Consider the following 25,332-nt stretch of genomic DNA (forward strand, 5'->3'; position numbering starts at 1 on the left):
TCCAAGTAGATGCTGTTACAATTAAGAACAAGCCTAGAAACTGATATGCTGACTCATGAAAAAACAGCATTTCTTCCACATACTCATTTCATTATCATAAACTAAATCCTTTCTGATGTCCTTTAGGATATATCTAACAGATATTCTAAGTATATCTAAGTATTCTTAATATATCTAAGCCACACTTATTTCATAATTAAGTTTTATAATAAAAGTCTTATACAAAAACGACATTTAAAACATGAATAAGTAATTTATCCCTGGAAAATTCTTTTGGATATTTCATCTGTGGCTCTTAATAAATCTCCAAAGAGAAGAGAAAACCTCTTTTGTTTTAATCAGACATCACGTCCCCTGAGAAGAGACACAAGGGTAGCAGCCAGAATTTAGGATATGAGAAGCATTTTTTTTCTCCTAAACCTTGTCAATGTTTCTGTTAGCACCTGCTCATAATAGCTTTCCAAATACAAAGTAGTATGTCCTTCTGCAATGATTACTTTTTCTGATACTCATTTGAGAAACAGGTAATGAAGAAAAGTTATTAAGAATGCAGAGCATCATGCCAGGGTAACCTAGCATAAAATGTTGGTTCCAAGCCAGGCTTGGAAATCACAAACAAAAATGAGAAAGGGAAGTTCAAGAAAGTCTAACAACATGACCTTGGGGGTTTTTTAGGAAAAAAAAAAAAAAAAAAAGGCTTAAAGTTCATCCTTGACTGTACTTCCCACAAATTCCAGAGATAATACCATTAGCTAAAGGGGATTTTCCCTGACTTTACAACTGTGACATATCATCTTACTCTACTGTATCTATCATATTTTAACCAGTTTGTTGTTTTGTTTTTTTTTTAAAAAAAGCTTATTTTCTTTAAGTCATTTCTGGGTAAGTCACAGTCCAATAACAGGAAGCTAAATTTTACTCAAAGCAGTTGGGCATGTGTAACTGCTCACTGTGAAATGTCATGTCCCTTCCAGTCAGCAACTACCTCTCTAACAGCCAAGTCTGCTAGAAAGCCAGAAAAGTCTTTAGCAGGGCATGCCATCTACTAGCTAGAGGATCTTTCCCAAGCTCAGGAGGAAATTCACACACATATTGTGCCCCCCAGTGTGCTGCTTCACCTGGCATCCTTCTTACAGCACTGGAATCAAAGGCTTACTCAGGCCCATGACATCCGGAGTGAAATCCCCAGTTGCTGTCTGAAGCTTTGCTTGATCAAGGCATTGAAGCCAAACTAATTTTTAACTTCTTCAGGTCTTAGCATTGGAAATTTCACATCCAGGTATAAGTTAACCTTAAGCACGTCCAAAGTAAAACTCAATTGTGACAAGGAATGGTAATCTTTTAAAAAAATTCTCATTTAGCACAAAACCCAACTTAATTAGATTGATCAGATATCACTAATACTGGAGCAGAAATATGCTCCAGGAAATCAAAAGGCAAGTTCAGATTTAGGAGAAGGGCTCCAAATTGCTCTTTTATTAACCTGAACACTGCAGACATCCACCTTGATTTACCATCATATTACTCCAGTTGGAGGTGTGTTCATTCGGAACTAGTTTGATGCAAAGGAACATCAGGTTCATTTCACACATATCTATTCAAAGTTTCAGAAGGGAAGAACTCGACAGTTAAAAATGCCATCCTAAGAGGGTTAAAAAAATTGGAAAATATTATTAAGTGACAAGGCATTATTCCATTATGTCTTTTCTGAATAAAATCAAAACATTTGGGAAATGAAATTAGAAACAATGGACAATTAATCCCTAACAGAGATTTGCAACATGTTTGACTGTCATGGTTTCACTATAAAATTTTACTTCTCCAGATAACTCAGTCTCCTGTAGGTTTTAAAAACATATGATAGAACTTGAACAGATATGAAAAAAAAACTTCAGACAGTTTGCTTGAGGTTCACAGTTTCTCAAATTAATTGTAAAATTTTTTCTTCCAAGGACCAATTCGATTTCAAAATATGTAACGAAATAAGTGCTTTGAAGCTTATATAACACTGACTTCTGTTCAGTTACACATCTTGTAGACAGCAATGCAGCAGAAGAGGAAACAAGAGATTGATTATCGGTGATTTTATAATGTAAAGCTCATTCTGAGACTTTTCCTATAAGCCTGGAGACTTGCTGGGCATCAGTCTGCTTCTGGGAGGTGGTGTGATTGCCTTTGCATCACTTGGCAGGCACAGGGGGGGACCTCTTTCCTTCCCTTTAATAAAACTCTCTTTATTTTGACTCACAAGTTTTTTTTTTTTCTTGGTTTTGCTTTTCCAGTTCTCTCCCTCATCCTATTCAGGGTGGGGAGCAAGCAAGCAACTGGGTTGGTGCTGGCCAGCAACTAAGCCATCACAGAGAGATCTGGGGTTCATGAAGCTGTCGAGTTTCCCTTTACATTCCAGGCACCTCCAATTCTATTGCATCTGCAGCAAGAATTACTATTTTTAAATTTACAGTGCAGCAACATTCCATGCATCTTCACCTTACATTAAGCAACATATCAAAGGTAGTATCTGACTAGCCTTCACCATATGTTTCGTTACTTTGCATAATTCATCCAAGCCCTTTTCTAGAATGTAACCGTGCTAAGGGATGTTTATGCAAAGTATTTCAACTTCAATATACGGTTATCAAGAGAGAAAGACCCTTAAAACCTTGTCAAATTACCTTTTATATATCAGGCACTTCGTACGTATTTGAAGTTCTGTCATTACAACACTTGTTTTGTATCCTTACGTGAACTTCTTTCATTAACACTGCACTGAAGTGGTAATAACAGCAAATCAGTCTTACTACAATAACTGGTTTTCTGTACAGCTTTCCACTCCTCTTCTAATATTTCTTATTTGCTCTTTTATTGGTTTCTGTGTACTAGATAATCTTCTTTACTAAACTAACTAGGAAAATATAAAGAATGTTTCCTGATGAAACCTCCCCAGTCAGTAGTCCTTACACATAAAAGTACATGCTCTGAATCACAGTCAGTCTCTCACCTGTGTCTGCTGATTTTCATATGCCATCACACTACTAAGTCTCTCAGGCTGGTTTAACCCTTCTGGAGATCCACACAAGGTCTGTTTTGATTCATCTAATTTAAACTGAAATCTGAAACATGTGGCCATTCATAAGTGATACACAGCATCTTATTCAGTTTGTCTTCCCATAGAGTTTATGCATTTACCTCATTCCAAGGGGAAGGAGGAAAAAAAAAAAAAAGGAAAAAGAAAAAAGAAAATCAAGATGGCCATAATAAGACAATCTGTGCACCTGAATGTAATGGACTTCTCACAGATGATTCACAACAGGTAGCAAAGAAAATGTTATATCCAGTTTGCATTTATCTTTAATTTCAAAGTGTTAGCCACATGACAGCTAATTTGTTTTAATAAATATTAGATTTTGTTGCAGAAGATACCTTCTTGTGGAGGCATCATCAAATGATACATCAAATCATGAGTAAACACTGAATCTGCTGCAACCAATTTTAAACAACTCCAGCTCACATGATTTTGGGGTGTCATAGACTATATAGCCAGGAGAAACTGTCATAATTTTAGCACAGAACATAGAACATCACTGACTAAACTCTATCCCATATTGCACAGAATCAATTAGCATGCCTTTAAAGCTTATTAATGAAATGTTTCTAATACAGATTCTGCCACTTCTAATTTGAAAGGCATCATACAGAGTACTTGACCAATTCTATCTTCTAATTGACTTGATGTATAGGATTTAAATATGAAATATAGATTAAATATTTTATGTCGACTATAGAGTAATATCTAAGTTAAGATCCTAAACTTATTCTTACACTTTATCCACTGTTTCATCTGGGAACACATCAGTGGTGCCTTTACAGTTTGGGTAAGTGATGTGCAGAATACATACCACTCATAAAAAGCCTGTGCGTTACTTCAGAGAATTCTGGATTAGGAAGAGAAGGCAAAAAGCATTTGGCAGCACTAAGAAGCAGGAAAAACACACTATATAACATGCAGGACACGACCCAACAATCCACAGAAAATTCAGATCTCGGCTCTTCCCCCTCTGTACCGATCTGTGTCTCCCACCCTTCGAAGCTTGATTCATTCAAATCCATATTGCCACCACTTCTCCTACTCTGAATTTCACTTTCTCCATAACAGAGATGTTGCTTAGAAGGAAAGGTGAGAAAAGATTACAGCTGCCTTCAAGAATCAAAACAATTCCATCCTTCCAGTTTCCTTATCATTAGAAAAACAAGGTATCACAACCGTCTAAAATCCCTGCAGAGAGTTTCTTATCTCCTATACCATGCGATCAGATGGCTCTTAAAATAGCATAGTATGCATTACCAAAAAAAAAAAAAAAAAGCCACACAAAAAACCCACAAAGAAACCCAAACCAGAACACAAACAAAAAGACTAAAAGCAGTAAGCAATCACAAAAGCTGTTCAGATTAATGACAAAGAAAGGTAAAATAGAGTTCATTAATGTCCAAATGACTTCCATAAGGCTTCATTGTTCAGAACTTCTGAAGTTAAAGAGCACTTATATTAAATACTATAACAAACAAATTCACTCTAAGTGTTTATCCATATTGGTATGTATATACAATCTTATTTAGGCTCAATTATCAGAATTAGGACAAAGTACTCGGATCAGAGATTTTGCTTCTGTTCACTTCAAAGATTAGAGGCAATATGGGATAGAGTTTAGTCAGTGATGTTCTATGTTCTGTGCTAAAATTATGACAGTTTCTCCTGGCTATATAGTCTATGACACCCCAAAATATGTTATACTACCTTTTGCTCTGTTATTGTTCATCATGATGCTGTCATGCCCTCTGGATACAGGCTTTGAAAGCAACAAATATCAGAAGCTGGAAAGCAGAGAAAGATCAATTGAACAGAGAGTCTCAGCTAATAACTAAAAATACAGCCCCTGAAGTGGCAACCAAATATATGCTACGTTGCTAACTTTCTTTAAAAACTATGACAAAAACCCCCTCTGACTTTTATTTACTGCATAATTTGAGATTATTACTGATCTCTGCTTTTCTTCATATATTGCACTTTCGATCAAATACCCTAATAAGAAATTGTATTACTATTTCTTCAGAAAGAAATAGTAGTCGTCTTGAAAATAAGCATCACAAAAAGGGATATACTATGGGCATCTGTGGGCATCTGCATTTTATTATCCCTTGGGGGGGGGGGGGGGGGGGGGGAGATATCAAGTTCTCGTTATTAGTTTTTCAAAGTCTCACCTAGATGAATGTAACCCTGTAGACTTTCCATACTCCACCCACTGGCACGCTGAACAAAGCAAGTGAAGTAAAACGTCATGTAGAAAACCACGGTCCAAATTAGAGGTAGCTAGCACAATCTTCTTCCATTTACTGGCTACATTCTTTATTTCTTCCAGAAATTTAGACCTAGATGTAACAGATTTGATCAGTTAGCAATGAGAACTACCATCCGGGACCTCAAGCTGACTCACTGTTACTGTGTCGTGTTGGTTATTGCAAATGTGTGTTCACAGATTCTGGATGACTAAATGCCCACATACTCCTTTCTGTATTCATATGCGTACCTATACACTTCTGTTTGGATTCCATTGCTCTTTTCCATCCCCAGTGTATTATCTTGGCAATTTCACAAAAACAGTATAAGAACAGAACTCATTTGTTTCTTATGCAAGGAACATGCTGTAAGCATATAGTTGGTCATGTTGACTCTTGGAATTGTCGTTAGGAGATGACAGAGTGAAGTTTGCAACAAAATTGCATCTCATAGATATTAAAGTTACTGAGAGATTTTTAAAGAGTGTAAAGTCTATCAAAATAGTCATGGCTGTTCATTACCTCTGCTACATTTTTGACTATAGGATAGAATTTTATCAAGTATTTAATGGAATTCTGCACCTCTATCAGTTTAATAGCAACAAGTGTTTGTGTAATATTTTTGCTAAGCAATAGCCATAGGACAAATTTCAATTAAACCTAGATTTTGATAAATTTGCTAGTTTGCTAAGCTAATATACCAGTCTGGGCATAATCAAGGTAAAAGGCTGGTGGACATAATTATTTAGAAATTTAATTTGTTTGATATATTATCCACAGGAGAAACAATACCTTTTTATCTATATAAATTATTTTTATAATTTTCATAGTCTCCATATAAAGAAAACCACAAGCAAAAAAAAATCAGACTTATAATAGAACAGCAATTGGACAATGTTCAAGGGCAGCCATGAAAAACCCAAATATTCAGTGAGATTTTTATGGCCATTCTTTCAAGATTTATTTTTTGAAACTGAAATACTGATCTGAAAGTCTATGGTTGCTACAACTTTTACCGCAGGTACGGTGTGCTTTGCTTGATCTGATTCTGCTAGCAAAATAGACATGTTTACAAACACAATGAGACAAAGAAGGGGGGGAGAAAGAAGGGATGAGACAAAGGGAGGGGGAAAACCAAAGCAAACACTTTTTTCCTAAGTTTCAATTCTCTGCTTATTCCAACAAAAGCACTAAGGAGCAATGTTTCAAAAAATGGTACTTTCTTAATACCTGTCCAGAAATTAAGTTTTTTAAATTCATATTTTCTGCTGAAGCAACACAACATTGTGCTAAGAAACGGCTAAATCTACAAAGGTTCTTATGCAGCTCCAAGCTGCTTCATGCTGCCAAGAACTACAGAAAAGGGATGCTGCTGTATGTCTCCATACACTGTGGCAAACCACACAGTCAAGGAGTTCAGCCTGAAACAAGATAGTATTTGTTAAAAGCACACTCAGCCACCCACAGCCAGCTCCTGACAACAAGCTATATATTACACTAAGTTGCAAGCAGGCGGTTTTGGGCTCTAAACCTGTCTACATCTTTTGGGAGAGCGAGAAGAAGAAAGAAGAGGTACTTCTTTGGAGGATAGAAGTGCTGAGGCAAAGTTTGTAGCAGCGCTTTGTGTTACCAATCCTCATTCAGAAACTGAGACTCAGTTTTTATAAACAAGACTGTGGAAAGAAAATAATTCTCTGCCTGCACACCATTAAACTTTATTCAAACAGGGAACATCCATAAAAAAGGTCAAAATCTCTTAACACTTAACATATCAACTGTACTCATACTCTAATGAACGACATACCCTGCACAGCTATAGCCAGAAGCTAAGCCAAAGCTTTGCAGGCTGCATTTCTAGACAATTGCTCAGCAGAGAAGAAAAGGAACAAACAAACAAATTAATTTCAGATCCAATGCTATCCATATTCTAGTAGGTAGTTATTTAAAGTTAGAGATTTGCATTATGTTTATTATACGAGTTATATCAGCTTCTTGGTAGAAAATGCTGAAAAGCAATGAGAATTAACAGTACATATAAAACAAGAAGAAAAAGAAAGCATGATAAAGGCTTCTGTTATTTCAGTTTCACACCCAAAGTAATTCTGTAGCAACACTACATCCTTAACGCCCTCGGCCCTGACACTCACGCCAGCAACATTATTGATTCCGGTGCAGTAAGGAAAAAGTATCATATTGTACAAGTTGAAATTGTATGAGATCCCTTAAATATTTCAAAGACTGCAGGTTACCTTTTAATTTATGTTAAAAATTACTGTTAAAACTGTTTGTCAAGCCTTGTAATAATAACTGGGCTATTCAAACATTGCTGAGAACCACCGCATAAGAACCTACTTAATTGGATTCTTCCTTGTACCAGCTTTCCAGGTCAGTGCAGGAGTGTAAAAATGTTAACTGGCAACAAACGGCAACAAATACTTCATAAAGATGGGAAGCACTGTGAAAATGCAAGAAGTTTGGTTGACAGTCTTGCTACTGAACCCAGGTTAAAGCTGCAAGGGGTTGGGGGCGGTAAGAGACTTTCCAAAATATTAACATTTATTTTCTTACACAGACAACATGCATGAAAAATTGTGTATTTAGTCATGGACCAAAAAGCTCTTTCATACATTGTGCATTTCTCTGACTTAATCTGGGACTTATAACATTGCTCATTTCTGCTGCCTTTATTCTTTGAAATGCGGCAGTGGAATGAAGCTTGGTTTATCAGAGCAAGGCTCCCTGAAGACTTAACAATGCAGACTGCATCATCCGCAGCCTATTATCACTGCAGCCGTTTGACACAAATACATTCAGATAGTGAACACTCGCTGCAGGCTTTGGATACGGTCGTATGCCCTCTACACAGCAAACTGGGAAAAAAAAACAAGACAAAACACGGGTTTTCCTTAGGTATAAAGGAAAGGTAGACAGCTTCCAGTGATAAACACATTCATATACTTATTGCAAAATGTTATAACTGAATATTGATGAAGAGAAAAATTATGTTGGTGCAGCCTTATTGCAATTAGACAGAGTTAAGAAAAACATTTAAGCATTACCTTCACTAGCTCTGCTGCTCGTCTGCAGATTTGGGCAGGAAAAGTAATTTTTAGGAGTTAAAGTGGACACAACTTGCAATTAAAAACAACAATACAATTAATAACTTGGTATATGTAAAGAGTTTAAGATAGTTAGTTTTTCACTGTATTTGCATTCACATTACTGTTGTGTGGCATTATTTTTCCTCTAAAAAATTAAAGATTCTTTCAGCAAACTTTACTAAATAGGGCAGATTTCTGATCCTGTCGAACACTACTTGCCAAAAATCTCTTTGCTTACAAGTCAGCTGAAAGATTTTTCATGAACTGCAATGCATTTTAGACCAGGAATTTGAAGTCAGCAGTCTCTTTAAAGGGAACAAAGGGAGACAAAGGGGGAGATAAGAGAATTATGTAATACTAACATAATTTTACGTCACATATTCAGATTCGCATACCGGAAGAAGTCACTATCAGATAATATTAATATCCAGGGCATTCCAAACATACATTACGAACACATCTTTAATTTAGGATACTTTTTTCACCTAAACAAAGACCTTCAGTAAAGCAGCACTATGTTTAGTGCTGAGGGACACATTTCCCTCTGGCAGCCAAACAGAACAATATTCCCTCTTAGAGGGGCTGGTCAGGCAGCTTAGGTACCATTCCACAATTCTGTACAAAACAGTAGGAGATTGTATTCCATGAGGCAGGGCAAAAACAAGACTGATAATCACATCGTTACTCCTATTAGGCCTGCATAATTCAGATGGCGCAATAAAAAGCTATTTTAATTATTAACTTCTAAGATGACTTGCCTCTTGTAAGTGGAAGTGTATAGCTTTATTCAGGAATGCTGAAAGAAGAGAAAGGAGTCCTGCAGCAACTTCCAATAAAGGTTCCTGCAAAGGTTTGCAAAGGCACTTGCATATACGAAGTCTGAGTGGCACCACAAGAGACTCTCATGCATTAATTTAAGCACACACTTAAACCTCTGCAGGATCAAAATGGTCCTAGGCAAGGAGGTAGGAATGAAGTAACCAGAGGTTCATGAAGTACAAAATTAAAGGATCAGAGATTAGAATGACTGTTTATTTTGTGGGACAAACTCACTCCTTTTATCCTCATTAACTTATACGTAACTTACACATACTTGTACATAACTTACACAGCTGCTGTAACAGCTGGGGCTTTCACATGAAATAGTACAACTTTACTCACATCATTAAGGTAATGTAATTAATGTATTTAGCTACAGTAAGAAAATAATATTAAATTATAAAAATTCCATTTATCTCTGGTACTTTAGGAATAATTTATACTGTAATAAGGACCTTACCATCAGCATAATTGTACAGCCAGAAAGGCATGCATGCAACACAGGAAAATTAAGGAGCATGTACTTAATGGCTATTTAACTTACAAGGAAAACGATGGTTTCTTTGTCAAGGTGATTACTCTTCAAAATATGGAATGTAATAAAATATTGGAAGAGACAAATGACACACAAGGATGTATTACTATTTTGACTTAGCTGGGTCAACTGAAATTCATATTGAACCACTTTTGCTTAGAAATATCAGTTGTCTTACAAAATAATGCTACAAGATGAAGTTTCATGGCCAGGCATATTAAAAATAGATACCAATTTTATAATATCATTCTAAGCAAATAATACCAAAAATCTCTACCGCAAATTTAGAGCGAAGGCTGAAAAAGGTCTACTCCACCCAGACTTAACATCTGCTACTGACAGCTGAGCAGAAAACAATTGCCAACAGAAGCAAAACTCACTAGATTTTCAGTGTGAACCTTACATGGATTTATGTGCTTTCATAGTTCTGTGTCAAAGTCTTTATTGATTACATTATAAAGTTTTTTTAATAGTAGTACAGTAATTTCAAAATGTACCACTAAAATAAGTCAAAGATTGTCCTCAAATGCTACAAACTTTACTGGACTACACTCTAATTCACCAAAATGCAAAAAAATTGTATAGTCATACTGTGGTCGTAGAGCCAGATTCAGAAAAACCATAGTGTAAAAGCTGTCATCATTATAAACACATGATGTTTGAATTGGATGAGATCCACATAATATGACAAAAGACCCCAGCAGTTTCAGCAGTCTACCAGATCAGTCCCCTAGGCTCATCTCGCAGCTGCTCTTGAGCGCTCACTGCCACTGATAAGATGATTTAGCATCAAGAAGGCAGTTGTACAGCTGACTTCATACCTGCTGTACACTGAGCTAAGCATTTGAGTGTTGATGCTGATAATTGTAACAAGTCTAGATAAAGAGAAATAAGAACTCAAAAAATTAAAATTCTTGCCCCTTTGGAAAACAAATTTTACTTAAGTCCATGTGTTATCATCTGAAATCCAGGTAGAGGTCACAGGCAAACTTCCTTCCCAATTAGTGCATTCATACAAAGTTTTAGAACCCATAAAATATGAAACAACTCTGAAATTTTGTTCCCTGCTGACTGCTTCAATTATTCGTTTTTTTGTGTGATGAGAGCTGAAAGCTTTTGCCAAGTGCCAACTACCAAAATGAAAATAAATGTAGTATTTTGAAAGGTATCACCAAAATGACAGACTAAAAATCCTGTACCTATTATCCCAATTAAAGTAAGTGCCAAAATAATGCTGAGCGAAATTATTTTAGAGGATTTTAAGAGCATTTCAATTTTACTTCTGGGTTATTACATAGGTTGTGAAAGAAGACACATTAAAAAAATTACTTCTACTATTCACTCCATTTACAAATTAACCTTGTAAATATATGCAAAAGGACAAGTTTTTTCTGATGGTCATAGTGTATGAGCTTTCAAGTGGAAACAAGACAGTCTTCAAGACGACTCAGAACTCTTAATTTTAAAACATCTCCAAGATGTGTTAAATTCTCTTCGCTAAGCTAAGAGAAGAATTAAAAAAAGAAGAAAAAAAAAAAAAAAAACACACAAAACACCAAACTGTTCTGCTAAATGATTAACCAGTATAGTTTAAATACTTTTTGAAATATTTTTTGAAATATACCTGAAGGGACATTTCCTGGCAGTTGAACATCATGAAAAAACTGACCAGTATACATACACGTCACACCTCTGTACTGGGATGTAGCTATGACTGGCTAAGAAGATAAGGTAGGGCGCACATACAGGATGAGAGAAAACAGGAAACCAAAGGAGGCCTTGTATAGACAAAAATCTCATCTTCCCCCCATTTACTTTAGTAGGGCTAATACAAGACTTCATATCTCCTCTCTACCTTGGTGAACTTACATGCCGTATAAAAATATTTGCACACAGCATGTTATTTTTTTTTACGTTATACAATATTTTTCTGCCTACAGCTGTAGTTAATGTTTATTTTGTTTACTACAGTGTAGCCAGGTCTTTTATATTTTACACTGAGAACAAGACATCTTCTGCACACATTGCTAAAGCATCATTCACTTTGTCAACAACTTTGCAAAAACCATCTATTTCCAGTTATACTTTCACAGAAAATAAAATTACACTTAAGATATAAGTGAAAAAGTCATCTTCTACTGGCTGAATTAAGCTGCGTAACTGTAAGAAAAGCTATGTTAAAAAATAATCTAGCAACAGAGTTCTTTCCAGGAATCCATCAATCCTTATTTCAAAAAGTTTTAGAGGTTTATTTGACCATTTGGAAATGCCTCTTGCACTACTGACATTCATTAGGCAGAGTCTTGCCAATTAGACCAGGCACATTCTTATTTACACATGCCCTAATTCTCATGCACATGCATTCACTGTGTTGTACATCCAACTTCAAAAAAAAATAATAGATGCATAAAGAAAAATCACTTAATGGATAATGCGCAGCACACAAAGTTTCAAAAGGATACAAGCTTCTCATCCAAGGGGGCTCAGGTAGTAAAAATCTCCAAGCTCAAGATTTGGCAGCTATTTGTTGGAGAATCATACCACTCCTAAAGTATTCCTTATTTTAATTGTGAATTTAAAAGGCAGAAAACTGACAGAAGTCAAATGCACACCTTAGCATACAAACCAGATCTTCTATGCTTTAATAAGAATCTCTTTACATATATAGATTTTACTTAACCTCTGACTTCCTAAATGATTTTGCTCCAGACTTCCTATGTAGTTGTAATAATATTCTGATGTAGTTCTGATAATATTCTGAAAAAGTTCTGTCTCATCATTACTCTTCTGCCTCCCCCATGTTCTCACCAATACATCCCTGGAACTACTGAAACTACTTCAGATAAAACAGCAAAGGTCAGCTCAGAAAACGGTCTTTTGAGGGTTTTTTTAGTGACCGTTGAAATCTAAAAAAAACATTGACAAGTTATTCCTATGATGAAAAAAGAAATGCCGTAATATGTTGTATCCTGTGATCAATTTCTCAGATGTTTCCTAATAATGTAAAAAGCCTCTCACATATTTACTTTTCAGAGATTACTTGAAATATTGTAAAAGATGATATTGGTCAATAATTAGGTATTCTGGCTCAAAATCTCACTGCACTAGGCACAGCAGCGAAGCAACTCAATCCCAGAAGGCTCAAATCTGCATATCAGATGGAACAAACATACAGATGGAGGTGAGGTGGGCCGGAAAGATGAACAGATCAAAGTTATGCATAAAAGAAAAACACTTTCATCGCATATCCACCCCCTCCCAAAGCTTAAGGACAAACACACACAACTCTTTTTCAAACTATCAAAACGTGCAACTACCAGGTCAGGATTTTTCCACTAAAAACAAAATTCAGTTTTGTTTGGGGGAAAATGGGGTCCAATAATAATAATAATAGAATCATAGAATGGTTTGGGTTGGAAGGGACCTTTAGAGGCTATCTAGTCCAACCCCCCTGCAGTGAGCAGGGACATCCTCAACTAGATCTGGTTGCTCGGGTCCCCAACCAGCCTGACCTTTGTTTCCAGGGATGGGTCATCTACAACCTCTCCGGGCAACCTGGGACAGTGTTTCACCACCCTCATTGTAAAAAATTTCTTCCTTCTAGCTTTAATAGTAATAAACAATCACAGCACATGAAAACTCTGGTTGTACTTGAAAAACTCTCCATTTCCCTTGGGAAAGCTGAAGACACTTCCCACCCTCTCTGCCTAGGGACTACCTAGGGTCCTTGGCTCCCACCTGCACACCAGCTGAACTGCCCCACTCCTTCACCAGACCTAATGGACTCCCAGACTTTCTGGGCCCCTTGCTCCCCACTTTGCAGGTTAAGCTGCCAGCCTGGCAGCCTTCCTGCTTCCTGTCATTCTCTGCCTTTTTCTATCTACTGGGCTGCCAGATTTGCCAGACCACCAACCAAGTGTGGTGCCATGTGGGCTTGTTCTGCAGGCTTCCTGGCTTTACAGCAATGCACACAGACTCTCTGGGATTCTGTTCTTGGTTCCTCTGCATCCAACTAGAACTCTAATTTCAAGTCACAATGAAAGACAAAATTTCAGCAATATCCCTTTTCCTCATGAAGAAGGGGCTCTGCCCCTCTTGCTGAGATGTGAAGATAATGTTCAGATACTTTTCCTTCTTACATGCTTCAGAAAAACTGGAGGAGAAACATTTATATAAATACAGAAATGGTGCTCTAATCCCTGGTTCCAGGCATCTGTCACTGATAGTTGCTGGTCTGCTGTCTGCCAGTCTGCAGTGTGCCTGTAAGTGTCATGTGAGCGTTGGCAAGATGCACAGGGTCTCTGCACCTTGCCAGTGTGGCCTTATGTTAGGTGAAGAGCTATCTTGTGTTACATCACTGGCCACTGTGGTCAGAAATAGTCTTGTTTTCTAGCATCCGTAATCCTTCTCCTTCAATGTATCTTCATTCTGTCTGGTTTTCTAGTGAAAACAGTTTTTTCCTTTTGCTTTACTAGTTCAAAGTTGTCTACTATTTTATTTAACATCTCTTTCATTGCTTCGTTTAACTTTTTTAATTGCATTCTGGAAACACAGCTCATCAGTGCAAACTTAAACGTTAAATACAAGCCTACAGAAATTTGTTAGAACCTGCCCACACATCTAGATGACTGTCCCACATGGAGGAAAGATTGCTAAACGAAGCATCTTCAAAAGGAGACTTTCAATATGCATTATTCATGGAAGCAAAAAGAATGTCTCCCTCCCCGCCTAAGAAATGGTGCTGAGAGCCAGAGTCAGTACACAGAGGATAGAATAACTGTGTTCAATCTCCAGGAAAAAAATAAAACATGAAGAAATAAAAGCCTCATTGCTTCTTTTTTTCTTTTCGTTTTTTGGTTGGTTGGCTGTTGGGGCAGGAGTATTTGCTTTTTTTGCTTTGCAGCAGCTGCTTTTGATCCCCTCTACAATGCTTTGACCTAATACTCATCTCCATGCTACATCCATGCTTCCCCCTCCTCCCCAGTTAATCTAGAGAAGATTATAAAAGCAACATAAAGACAGGGTTGTGCATCTTAATCTTTTTCTGGACAATATTGGGAAAAGGAGCTTATATATGAAGTTTTCTTAGTACAACAGAAAAGCAGTCCGCTCTGGACCAGGTTTTAGGCAATTTCCTTAGAAAAGGCTGAGCACATCATTTCTCACAAGGTAAAGGTAAAAAGCCTGTCCACCAATGTCTGAGCGCAGCTGGCACGACAGAAATGGGGGAGCTGTTGTAACAGGCAAGATTAAGGATTCTGCAGATGGCACTTTTCCCTTGAATCAACACAGACATAATGCCCCAGAATAAACTTTCTAAGCTCTTATCAGCAGTGTCATTTTTTAATGAAAAAAAAAAAAAATAAAAAGGCTTGACGTCTACTCTTGATAGGCATCATATGTAACCCTTCATCAGAAAAGTGTCAGTCAAAAATAACATGACTAATGCTAAATTTGCCTTCAGATTTTCCTTAGGTTATCACCACTCTCTTCTACCACAACCCATAAGTGCCAAGTTACATGACTATACACTGTTCAGCAGATACTTATACAGCAATTTTTGGCACTCGTATGGCGAGGTAAATCTCTAGCCACAGCTAACAGTAGCACATACAGGGGCAGCAGCAAACAAAATTCCATCACCTTTTAAGGACTACTTTATGGCATCCTTGTGGATGCCATCCTAAATGGCTGAGAAGAGTTGTGTTCAACCATCAATTGCTTCCAACATAGTGAGAGTCAATTACCCTGTTAGTTCCTGGAGTCTGTCCTAAAGGTTCACTCTAATGTAACTCTTGAAAAGCAATACAGGAGTGGGTCTGGTAGAAAGAGTAATAACCTCTGCACTGTAAAGCTGGAAATCCATATTATATAATTCATTCACATTCTTATATAAGCGTAAGTAACAGGTGTTAAAGTGATTTGAAAGTGTCACAGAATAAAAAAAAAAATTAAGGAACACTCCTCTCTTCAGACTTGACAGTTTATTTGTTTAAATAAGGTAATAACCTTAGATAACCTCATCTTATAAAAAGCTCATACGCACAATGCTGACAATACAGTCTGTGTAGATCCACAGATAAAGCATCACATTGCTCAGCTGATCTGTAAAAGACTACAGAACATAATATTTATTCTTGATTTAACCTCATTTATTCAAAAGATGTTTTAACAGGCTATCACTCTGTTTCTCCTTTCCTCTTCACTTCAGTACATTTAAAAGCAGTTGAATCTATATGGCACTTTATCAATAATAAATTACCAGGACACATCCTAATTTATATATCAGTGTCTGAAAGACTAGCACAGTATTTTCATAAATGCAGCAAATCCTTTGCCAACTAGTATTATTAAAAGGAAGATCATTACTCATGACTGAGACACAGAATAATTAATACACCGGAACCTCCAAAAATTAATTCAGCAAATTCTACTAAAGGCATGTAGGACCTTACAAGGTCCTGACACCTTACAAGGCGAAGGGTGGATTGAAAAATCAATATTCTTTTTCAGTAGGCCTCTTTCAGAAGATTTCTATATACATAGATGTTTGTACATGTACACCCTTATAATCTATGGAATTTCTTCAAGGACTTCACAGCATCCATAAGGAGCCATGACAAAATGTGCTATTTTTCTGGCACTATTCCCTGAAATAAGAAATAGAGTTGCTATGAATTCTACATTATATTTTGGTTTCTCAAACTCTCCACCTTGGGGGAAGAGGAGAACACAACTGAGAAGGCCAAAGAAAAGGAAAGACTTAAATGGTTCGTGTTTTCTCAGTGGCCATCACTGCCTTACACAAAAGTTTTTTTCCAAGAGATGCGAAGGCAAATCAGGCAAGGCATTCAAGAGCAGAAAAGAGGGAAAGATGTGCCTATACCACTTAAAACTCTGGATTGTTTTGGACCGCATATACAAGCCAGGGTTTTTTTCTTTTTTTTTTTTTTTAATCCCCTGATATAACAACTTGTTGAAAGTAATCAGCATATTAAAACTGACAGAGCCAGACATATTTGGTAGTTTTTATAGAGGTTTGGGAGCCCATGGCAGCTGGAGATGGGCCTCCCAGGCTGCCCAGAGGCAACTTATGTCATTTTGGGCCTGCACATGCCCACGTGAAGCTTTTCCTGCCCACAACACACCCATCTCAAACAACTATGAATGCGTGAGCACCGTGTCCATAGCACAAAGATACAGCTTAAGAAGAACAAAACACATATTAAATAGAGCTTTCCTAAAGAACACAAGATCACAGAGCTTCCTGCCTGCACTACAGAGCTTATAGCAAAGAGTTTCTCATTATAAGGTTTGCATGATAAGTAGAGTCAATTATTACCCTCCTAAACGAGGGAGCCTAACCAAGATATTAGGTGGAACCCAGTAAGAAAAAAAGCTTAGAAAAAATTATCTGGAGAAGAAAGCATTGCAGAAAGATAGTTTAAAAGTCAGAAATCCAGATGTACTTCCCACCTTTTCAGCAAAGACAGAACAAACCCCTATATCAGCACAGAACAACTTTTCTGTTTTCTGCAATATCATCCTCAAAATCCTTCTCTATAGAGTCAACTTCAAGTGCACTAGGAAGAAAATGCATCTTACTGTTCAACTTGCTCTTTGGGATGTGATTCGCGGCTACTAATTTCTCCTCTTCCTGTGTACTTCTGTAAACCTCTCACAGGACTGACCTAACAGCTCTAGGTTCTCAGCTTTTATCTTCCCTTTGTTCTCACCTCTCACACTTCGCTGTATCTTTGGCTGCTGATGCTGCCTACCTCATCTGCCCTTGGCCAGAATGGCTAGGGATGCCTCACCTCCTTATCATCACTTTCTTAGTGCTGCATCCTTGCCTCTCCTCCGAGGCTACTGCTGCTTCTTGCATCTTCCCATCCCTCTTTACTGTCACCAGTGTTGATGGCAATCACAGAGTCACAACTCACAAGTCTGGAAAAGCCTGCACTACCTTCAGTATTTCAGCTTGCTGAAGTTCACTTTAAACGTTGGCACACCAATTAGGCATACCTCACCAACTGAAAAAATATTGATCACAGTCATTTAAGAAAAGGAACTATCAACTTCTGACTTCCTCAGTGGCTTGGAATAAAAATACAACAAATAGGGATCTTACATGAAAACAGTCTCCAGCATGACAAGTACTCCAGAAAAGCTTTGTGGTTCTCTCCAGTAAAATAACCATCTGAATATGTACACAGGAACAAAAACAAAACTGCAGGAAAGCTCTTCAGCCTTTGCTTCCATCCTTGCTTCTACAATCACAGACATCATCTGAGAGCATCCATCGACCTACAAAGGTCCACTTTTACTGTAGTTCTCTTTTGTTCCTCATCTTTGTACCTAGTAGCAGCCTGAAGTCCTCTCCTCTGAGAATTAGAAACCCTCTCCCAGTTTCCAGGCTAAGCTTATTCAGGGTCAGTTTACACCCTTTTGTTTTAGTACCAACATTGTCCATAAGCTTAACTAATTCTTATCCTTCCCTGATGTTTACCCCCCTCAACATTTTTAAAGACCACAACATATATTTTTATTGTCCTACGCTAAACAAGCCAAGCTCTTCAAATCTCTCATAAAACAGTCTCTCCTTTGCTATAATCAGCCCACAGCCTTTACTTTTATCTGTGCCAGTTTAAATTCACAGTTCTTGAACAATAGGGGCAAGAACCATAGGCAAAATTACAGAATAATTCCCGTCGGTGACTTAATACAAAGTATTAATAATTTTATGTCTACTGGAAATACCTTGCCTGACATATCCTACACTTTAACTTCCTTTCTTCATAGCTACATCCCATTGCTGGTTCATAGTGAGCCCCACTACACAGGCGATTTAGATACCTTGTGCTAGTTTTGCAAAAAACAAATCATCCAATTTTAAATATTTCTTCTGTATCTACACTGCATGTACAAGCGTGTGAATGTAGTTCAAGATTTATTCTTGTTATTTTCATCATTACTAAGAGAAGAGATGCAATTTTCTCTGTATATGCAGCACAGTATTTTTCCCACTTCAGACAAGTACTTCTATTTTCTCCAACTATGGAATTTTCAACTCTGAGACATCATTACACTCTGAACTGGAGCAAAAGGAAAATAATTGGAGCTATCATCTTGAATACACTGATAAATTGAATATTACTGGAAGTGCAGTTACAAAATGGCCAGATCAACTAGCACGAAGTAACTTCAAGACTAAAAGTTTCAAACAAATTAACTATTTGGAGAGGACAAAGAAAAAGAGAAAAAGAAAACAGGGAAAAAAACAGCAATTAAATGAAAGCTAACATCTATCGTGTAAGACTATTTTTATTGCATTAGAGCAACCTCACTGATTAACACCTTTAGAATGAAAAGTAGCCAAAAAGTAGTAATAACTATGGGTTTAAATCAATTGTGCAACATTACATACCGAGGAATAAGAATCCTGACCCCACAAGGATCAACTCAATCCTACAGAACAAATGACTTTTTAATTATTGTTTTTATCATTACCTCAACTAGAATGCTCAGCAAGAAAATGGGAGCCTGGGGAACAGCCAACTCCTGAGAATTCCCTTGTATGATCTGTGCAGTGATTTCAAACCCAGTTCCTTGAAGTTGGTATTCATGAAACTGGGAACTTCACTGAAGCGTTACTGCCTTTTTGGTGCACTCCAGTTCCAAAAGCATTCCTTTTTTTTCCTCACAGTATTGTAAAAACTAAAGGGAACAGTGAAAACAGGTTATCTTCTAGATTTTTCACTCCTCCAAGCCTATAAAAAGAAAATCTGTATCTGTTACTGTTATATTGCCATTCCTACTTTATTTTTACTGTTCTTCTCTATCCAGTTTCAAGTTTCAATTTATGCTTCTGAAAGGAAGGCAAGGCAACAAGAGTATACAGTCACATGAGGACTACTATTAAACAAATAGGCTTTACATTATTTTTATTCTATTGTGCCCTAGTCAGGCATCTTCACTAGCCAACCTGCTTTTCCCTAATAGGACAAATACTCCCCGCTCATTTTTTCAAAGCCTGAAGTCTGAGAAAAGATTATTAAGCTGTTTTGGATAACGTCACATTCATTTGAAACATTTTTCTTACACAATTTTCCACTCTTTTCAATCATGCATTTAAAATTCACATGTCTAGTCTACAAATTAAAGCAATGCAGCATGATCCAAAAAACCTTTTATTTTCCCCTCTACATCCCCAGCCAAGCCATAAGCAACACTGCTTCCAGTAACCTCCCTCCAGGAAAAAAAACCCTTCAGCTCCTTTAGAAGAATTCCTCTGGAGAAAGGAAGACTTGTCATCGGTTGAGAAGTATTGGGTCAGAGATCACCTAGGCAAACTGGAACCTCACAAACCCATGGGCCCTGATGGGAATCACCCACGAGTGCTGAGGGAGCTGGCAGATATTCTTGCAGAGCCACACTCCATCACACACACACTTCTCCATCACAGGAGAGGTGCCCGAGGACTACAGGACAGTAAATGTCACTCCAATCTTCAAAAAGGGCAAGAAAGAGGACCTGGGAAACTAGAGGCCAGTCTCCCTCACCACCGTCCCTGGAAAGGTGATGGAGCAGTTCATCCTGGAGGTCATCTACAGGCATGTAGAGGACAAGAAGGTTATCAGAAACAGTCAACATGGATTCACCAAGGGAAGATCATGCTTGACCAACCTGATAGCCTTCTACGATGGCGCGAGAGGCTGGGTCGACGAAGTGGATGTTGTCTATCTTGACTTCAGTAAGGCATCTGACACTGTCTCCCATAGCCTCCTCACAGGCAAGCTAAAGAAGTGTGGGTTGGATGAGCGGATAGAGAACTGGCTCAAAAACAGAACTCAGAGGGTCGTGGATCAACAGAGCAGAGTCTGGATGGAGGCCTGTCACTAGCAGTGTTCCCCAGGGGTCTGTGCTGGGTCCAGTCCTTTTCAACATATTCATCAATGAGCTGGATGATGGGACAGAGTGTAACCTCAGCAAGTTTGCTGATGATACCAAGCTGGGAGGAGCGGCTGATACACCAGAAGGCTCTGCTGGTATCCAGCGAGACCTGGACAGGTGGGATTGCTGGGCCCAGGGGAACCTCATGAAATTCAACAAGAGCAAGTTCAAGGTTCTGCACCCAGGAAGGAACAACCCCATGCACCAGTACAGGCTGGGGGCTGAACTACTGGAAAGCGGCTCTGTTGAGAAGGACCTGGGAGTGCTGGTGGACAGCAAGCTGACCCTGAGCCAGCAATGTGCCCTTGTGGCCAAGAAGGCCAAGGGTATCCTGGGCTGCATTAAAAGGAGTGTGGCCAGCAGGGCGAGGGAGGTTATCCTCCCCCTCTACTCTGCCCTAGTGAGACCACATTTGGAGTGCTGTGTCCAGTTTTGGGCCCCCACTTTAAGAAGGACATGGAACTGCTTGAGCAAGTTCAGCAGAGAGCTACCAAGATGATCAGGGGACTGGAGCATCTCCCTTATGAGGAAAGGCTGAGAGACTTGGGTTTGTTCAGCCTGGAGATGAGAAGACTGAGGCGGGATTTCATCAATACCTATAAATATCTAAAGGGAGGGTGTCAGGATGATGGGACTAGGCTCTTTTCAGTAGTGCCCAGTGACAGGACAAGGGGCAACGGGCACAAGTTGGAACACAGGAAGTTCCACCTCAATATGAGAAAAAAATTCTTTCCCGTGAGGGTGCCAGAGCAGGGGCACAGGCTGCCCAGGGAGGCTGTGGAGTCTTTCCCTGGAGACATTCAAACCGCACCTGGACGCGTTCCTGTGCCCCCTGCTCTGGGTGTGCCTGCTCAAGCAGGAGGGTTGGACAAGATGGTCTCCAGAGGTCCCTTCCAACCCCAACCATCCTGTGATTCTGTGATATACAGTAGTTTTGGCACCACAAGAGCAGTCTTAAGTACATTGAGAGTCAAGGTCAGACCCAGGAAAGCTACTGTGATAGCTTTAGTTAGTCTAATAAAAGCACAGTATTATGCCCTACAAACTTTCCTCATCTCACTTGCGTGCTCCAAACAACTCAATTGGTTTTTTCCCCAATAATTCATGAATGCTGACATCAGCATTGCTTGACTTCCCAGTGTTTTAAAGTAGGAGAAAAAAAATTATCAGGTAATCAAGGGCTGGCCGTGTGCCTGTCAAGGCACAGCTCAGTGGGGACCAGGCACCAGGAACAGTGGGAGCTCCCCATGGGTGCAGCTGGGGCTTGGTCTGGCAGCCAGGGCCCATCCCACCCCCCAGCCAAGAGCGGCCCCATCCCCAGGCAATCAGGCATCTCCGTGGGGACAGGCCAAAGCCAGGCTGGGATGTGGGCCCATGGGTGGGCATGGTCTGTGGCTGGGCTGGCCAGGGCTGTGGGGAGCTGGAGACCAGCCCTGCTGCGGTGTTGCTGGGGCATGGGTTGATGGCCCCAGGGGGCCACCTTATCTTCTTTCTACTATGCTTTACACTATTACACACATCGAGCAGAAGAGTGGGAGTGGGGCTGGGGGGAACAGTCCCTGCAGGAGGGCAAGCTTTCAATAAGGAAGAGAACATCAGACCAAGTGGTTGGCTGTGTCTTTCCTTTCTTCCAAAATTGTTGCTGCATCCTTCAAGATTTTAGGACATACTTCACTACGTATCATAAAAGCAGCTGCGTAAGCACCGTCACACGCATGACCTGTTTGCTATCACATTCACAGCAGTTGTGTATATGTATGCTAGGGGGTTTAATTCGAACTGTGTCTTATTACTGAATGCAAATATGGCCAAGGGGATGCTTATGTCTCCCTTTATATTTTAAAGGACTAATCCAAGGCTCTCTCTTATTCAAGTAGTAATTTCATAATCAAATGACCTGACAGCTTTACAGCTTCACCTGCTGCACTTTGCCATGTCACGTGGTGCTTGAAAATGAGTCAAACTTCTCCTAATGTCCCACAATAAAGTTAAGCAACTTCTGTCTAGAAGACACAGGAATTCTGATGGTAATTTAGGGTAAGAAATCACTCTCAAGAAGATCTTGGAAATAGTTGCATCATTCTGGTCTGGCGGGAAAAATTTCCTTGTGAGTCAAGCGCTCATTGACCAAGGGTTCAGCTGCTTCTTATAATTTTTTAATATATACATCCATCTAATTAATGGTGACAAACTACAAAAATCCTAATTTGCCAAATATAAGTCTATATGCTATATAAGTATCTTTCTGTTGAAGTTTTGTAACACATTTACAAAAAGCACATTATGTAGAACACTTACAGTTTTCCAAAGCCATAGAAGCCATGAATGCCAAATCCCCTGCTGCTCATTCTTTAGAGCAAAGAAAGTAGAAATATAATGTATTCTGATTACACTATTTTACAGAGATTTTTTTTTTAACACAAAATGAGACCCTTCTTTGAAGGTTCTTGGGCACAATCCACTAAGCCTAGAGAGGTAGGCTCTGTACAAATGAGACATCTTAATTTCCTGTACTTGTTAGCTAAAGCACATGCTATAATTTGACCATTTTTAAACAACCTTGCAATGTATCATTTCAAGGCATTCATCGATATCTTTTGCTTGCCATTGTTTAATATCTTTTGAGAAACTGGAATATATTAATGCAAAAGTTTTAAAAAGGAAAATGCAAATGTCCTTTTCCATTTAGCTGCACTGATTTTTAGAGTGTCAAGAATGTGGCTAGAGCTGAGCAAAGGCTCTCCATTCTAATAACTTCAGCATACATACACAAAGTGTATGGTATACATTCATCTGTGTATCGGCATCACTCTCTTATTTCAGTGAAGCTCCTGAATATTACAAGTAGAAGAGAAGCAGCGGTGTCTGATGAGGTTAGAGAGTGACTGGAAGTGCTCTTAAGGGAGACAAACCTGAATTAGCCTGTCTTGCTCTCTCAAGGAGCCTTGCCTCTCCCAGGAGGAAAGCAGCAAGACAGAAGACACTGACAGCACTTACTGATATAGCTGCAAGAAGAGACAGCAAAGAAGTTAGTCCTATGTGGCAATTTAAAAGAGGGGCACAAGGAAGGTATGTGATCTTCTAGGTCAACAGTCTTTTTGTCTGAAATGGAAAAACAGGTAGGTTGGAAAGAAAAAGAATCACACTGGTCCAGTGAACATGATTCTGATCAAGCTCTGAGACTGATTCTCTTTTCAGGTTTAGACTCTTCAGGTCGCACAGTGGCTCTCGCTGCTCAAGAGAGCAGTACCTGTGGTACAATAGCATTAAGAAGTAAAACCCACGCTGGAAGGCAAATTTTAACCACAGGAAGTGGAGAAAAGGAGAGAGGCAAGATGATGATTCCTCCATCATATTAAGATACTTAAAACAACTAAGCCTAAAGAAATTTAACATGTAAATATATGCCATAGTTATGTGGCAGATACATGAGAACCTACCATACACTGTGCAGAATATGAAACTGTTTAACTGAACAAACACTTTGATTACTAAGTATAAGCATGTCTGTCAAGATTTCTCATCCTAGAAATACCAAATACCTAACTCGAGCAAGATGGTTTTGCCTCTTTCAAAAGCAACACTTTGCTTCTTGGACATTCTTAGGCTTCAGAGACCCAGTGTATACTGAGTGTCAGAGTAAAATGTTGCATGTGAGGCTTTCAAGTTACAATGTTCTTTCTTACATATCTTAAGTCAACATGGAGAGAGCGGAAACAGCTAGTTTCAGGTTTAATTAACAGGACAGACAAGATTCTGTTGTGGGACATTCATTTTCATTAGAAATCTTTGATTGTAGTCAGCTGAATGCAAATTCAATCTGCCTGAGAACAATAGAGATGGACAAGAAGGCCCTCTGGCAGATAAAATTGCCTTAATTGAGACCATATACAACCTAGCTAACAGATGAACTATTAATATATGCAACTGTGCACTTCCACCAGCAAGGTTTTAATGCAATACAAAGTTTTTACACAAAATTGACAGGAAAAAAAAAAAACCCTAACTTTCAGTAAACTTCAAATAATAATAGAATAATCCATATGAACAGGAATTGCACAGAATAAGCCTCTAGTACAATTGCTGATTTCACAGAAACAGGTAAAAGAATAAATAATTTAAGCCTTCATATACCCAGAGAGGGAGGAGAGAGTGCAGTTACTGTCACAACAGATTTTCCCTGTTGGGGTACCTACTCAGGCTGAGTAGCTTCATGACAGAAAGCTTCACAAAACATCTCAATGGCTGAGCACATCCCAGAGATGCACCAAGGCCACATACCTCCGTCACCACTAGCCATAGTTATTCTTCCACTGGTTTCTCATCAGCCCTGCTTTCCATTTCTACTGCCTGTCTGGCCAGAAAACATGACACTGCCATGGGAGCATGCCAACACAAACATCAGATAAATCTTACCGTTAATTTCAATTTATATTTATATAATTAAAGTGGAATACAGATCTATCAAGAGGACTGTAAAGGAGCAGAATGGCCACTGCACTGCAGCTACCTCCTAGGGGGTTTGCATTTACAGAAGCCAAGGTCTGTAACACATATTTCCTAGCCTAATGATACAACCCAGTGCATCAGACT

General features: G+C 38.7%; 1 protein-coding gene across 1 annotated transcript in view; it reads right to left on the reverse strand.

The window, feature by feature from the left end:
• The window catches only part of RYR2 (ryanodine receptor 2), a 434,064-nt gene that overhangs the window by 375,911 nt on the left and 32,821 nt on the right, over positions 1-25,332 (reverse strand). The gene's annotated exons all lie outside the window — the stretch shown is intronic.

Source organism: Phalacrocorax aristotelis, chromosome 3, assembly GCF_949628215.1.
Source record: "Phalacrocorax aristotelis chromosome 3, bGulAri2.1, whole genome shotgun sequence".
In the NCBI taxonomy this organism is placed as follows: Eukaryota; Metazoa; Chordata; class Aves; order Suliformes; family Phalacrocoracidae; genus Phalacrocorax; species Phalacrocorax aristotelis.